At 43.3% G+C, this 3,300-nt stretch overlaps 1 pseudogene; it reads right to left on the bottom strand.

Moving 5' to 3' along the window:
* Positions 1-2,204: 2,204 nt before the first annotated feature.
* Positions 2,205-2,927, bottom strand: LOC113609300 (14-3-3 protein theta pseudogene; annotated as a pseudogene).
* Positions 2,928-3,300: the final 373 nt, after the last annotated feature.

Raw genomic sequence — 3,300 nt, 5'->3', positions numbered from 1 at the left:
CACTAATAAAACACAAATAAGGCGATTGTCTGGAATGTCAGAAATGAGCCATTTCCCCCTCTTGAAATATTCAGAAAATTGAAGCAAAGCTATTTTTGGATTTTCTTTGTCTAACAGATAATGTTTTTGGTTTATAAAATATAATTTAATTTTATGTTACTCTGCTGTTACATAGGGCATAACATTTTCACAAGGCTTTTTTGGAACTACCGTCAATGATTAGCAACACACAGTAGTGGTCCAACTCTCTAAACAATAATCACTAGACCACTGGACAACCTCTCACATGTGTACAAATCTGCATGGAAAAGTACTAAAGTTTTAGACTCAGACTTGCGTACTTTAGCTTATTTCCCCCTTTTAGTGTATTAGGAAATGACATGCACTTTAATTTGCCAAAAGCAATGCTTGTATTCTGACAGCAACACGTTACTTCTGTTATATGGTACAGTGAATACCAGGACTCCAAAGGCAGCAGGTGTAAGTGAATTTTTCTTGGGAAGGGAAGCCGTCAACTTAAACAGCAGCAAATGAAGAGCAAATAAGGAAACTCTCTGTTGTTATAGATACACAAGACCTCCATCATATATGATACAAGAGGCATCTCAGTTTGTGACTCTCAGCCCAGAAATGTCAAATGCTTTTTCATTCAATCAATACTTCTGGATTCCTACCAAAAAGGAATACATTAAGGGCATGGAAAGTTGCTTACTGAAAGGAAACCCTTGAAGAAGAGTAAGGGAAGGAATGTAGAAATTAAGAAGTTATGTAGAAAACACTTTACATTGTAGTTAATTACATTTTCATATCTTCACAGTAATGCAAAACACAGTCACTTACAGAACTGGTTCAGATTACTTAAATACCAGATACATTTTTAGTCCTCTACATAAGCGTTCGGAAGTTATATTTATATGAAATGAAGCTATTAATACTTTCTACAGCAGTAACTGCACACCAGGAAGGCCAAGACAAACACAAATCAAAGAGTTTTCCCAAAGCTGCGATGTGAAAAGACTACAGACAATTGATTCCACACACATGTATGGGCTTCTTTGCTATAGGAAATCCAAATGAAGTAAGGAGATGAGTACATTAAGTCCCCTACATACGAATGAGTTCCGTTCCAAGAGCGCATTCATTAGTCCAGTTATAAGTCCAACAAAGTTAGCCTAGGTACCCAACTAACACAATCGGCTCTATAGTACTGTACTATAATAGGTTTGTAATACTTTTCACACAAATAATACATAAAAAGCAAACACAAAAAATAAAGAAAGCATTTTTAATCTTACAGTACAGTACCTTGAAAAGTACAGTAGTTCAGTACAACAGCTAGCATACAAGGGCTGGCATCAAGTGACCAGGCAAGAAGAGTTACTGACTGGAGGAGGGAGAAGAGGTGGGAGATGGTAGAGGTGAAGGATCGTCAGCAACAGGAGATGCCGGGCAAGCTGCAATTTCACTCACACCTGACGCTGATGGCACAGGTTCTGGTTCCTTGCTGGATTCAATTCTATCTACCCTCTTGAAAAAGTGATCCAGTGATGTCTGGGTAGTAGCTCTTTTTTTCTCATCATAGATGACACAGTAGCACTGGATTGCACTCTGAACGGCTGCTGTAACCTTCGTGTACCATTCTACATCGGGGTCCTGTGCCTCAAAAACTAACAGTGCCTCCTCACATAAAGAAAACCCCCTTGCCATTTCCTGCGTCGTGAATCTCTTCGCTTCTTCACTTACTTCTTCCTCTTGTCTCTCCTCATCCTTCCTCTGGGCCTCCAATTCCACCAGGTCTTCATTAGTAAGCTCCTCATGTTGCACAGCAAGGAAGTTCAATGAAGTTGTCCTTTTGCAGATCTAGCTCTAGCGATGTTTCCATCGTTATCACTTGGCTCTTCTCAGCAGTACCAGCTACAATAACCACTGCTTTTACACTTGCTTCCAGACATCCTGGGCTTGAAATAAAGATACTGTACTACTGTACTCTATACAGTACTATACAGTAGAGTACAAAAAAGCACAACCACTTGTAGAGGATGCAGGCACGTCACAATGTACGCCAGACACGTGAACTAACTTACGCGACTGGACGTGCAAACCATGTGCGCATCTTTGAAGGCTCGCAACTTGAAGGTTCCTATGTAAGGGACTTACTGTAAAACGGTTTCTTGAGAGGAAGAAGGATGACACCCTACATGTACTTAGTTTTCTTCCCCTTCTGCCACATCACATTCTTCTCCTGCACTGTCTGGTGTCCATAAAATTGTCTCTTAAGAAACTGCATGTTGAAGGCACCGTCTTTACACGCCTCTCCTTCGTTCAGTGTATCAAGTTCTTCAGTGACCGCATCAAAAGCCATTTTAGCCAGTGTGCAGGCAAGTTCTGGGTTATTAAGGATCTCATAGTAAAATACAGAAAAGTTAAGAGCCAGCCCCAGGCAGATGGGGTGTGTGGGACGCATCTCTTTCTTGCTTAAGCCTCTTGGTAAGCTCCTAGGGAATTATCTATCATTTATTTCTGATCATCACCACATGAAACTTCAGCAAGGCACCGGAAGTAATCTCCCTTCATTTTCAGATGGAAGATCTTACTCTCTGGATTAGGTGCAATGGCTATTAAATGCTTGTCCAGCAAATCCAGTACCGTGGCACAGACGGACCTCAGTTTGGACTCCACCATCCCTCGACGGTTCTTAATCAGCTGCAACTTCTGGTCAGAGGTGTAAGTTTTCTGTTGGATGTTCAAGATGACCCTCCAGGCGGACCTGCAGCCCCTGACCACGTTCGTGTAGGCCAGGGATGGGAGGTTGCGCTCCGGCTTGAACAGCTCGGCGCCGCCGGTCCCTCATGGCCTTCAGTGCTGGTGACCATATCGTCATAGCGCTCGGCCAGCTCTGCCTTCTGGATCAGATCTGTCTTCTCCATGGGGCGGGGGAGAGGAGAGCTAGGGCGAGCACCCACCCACCTGGATCAGGAGGAAGCTGAGGAGGGCCTTCACGTCTCAGTGGCGTGAGTCTCACCACTTTGACCTGCTTTGGCTTCAGCCGAGGACCCTCTGGTCTCAGCTCAGCCCACCCCACTCTGGTACCTGCAGAGGGAAGGTCTGCCACTCCAATAGATAATTGGCTAAGGTCTCCGCTTTGCTAAATAACTGGGAAGCAGCATGAAATAAAATAAAAATTTGGTCAAATCAACAAAACAGACAGTTCTGGGTATTGCCACACACTGGCTGTGTGAACTTGAGTAAGGCATGTCTCTCTGAACTTCAGGTTCATCATCTGTAAAGCAGGATGGTATC

Source organism: Aethalodelphis obliquidens, unplaced genomic scaffold, assembly GCF_003676395.1.
Source record: "Aethalodelphis obliquidens isolate GAN/ISIS:26980383/991018 unplaced genomic scaffold, ASM367639v1 scaffold55, whole genome shotgun sequence".
Taxonomy (NCBI): Eukaryota; Metazoa; Chordata; class Mammalia; order Artiodactyla; family Delphinidae; genus Aethalodelphis; species Aethalodelphis obliquidens.
Note: the sequence above shows the minus strand (reverse complement) of the source record. Positions and strands in the feature narration are given on the sequence as shown.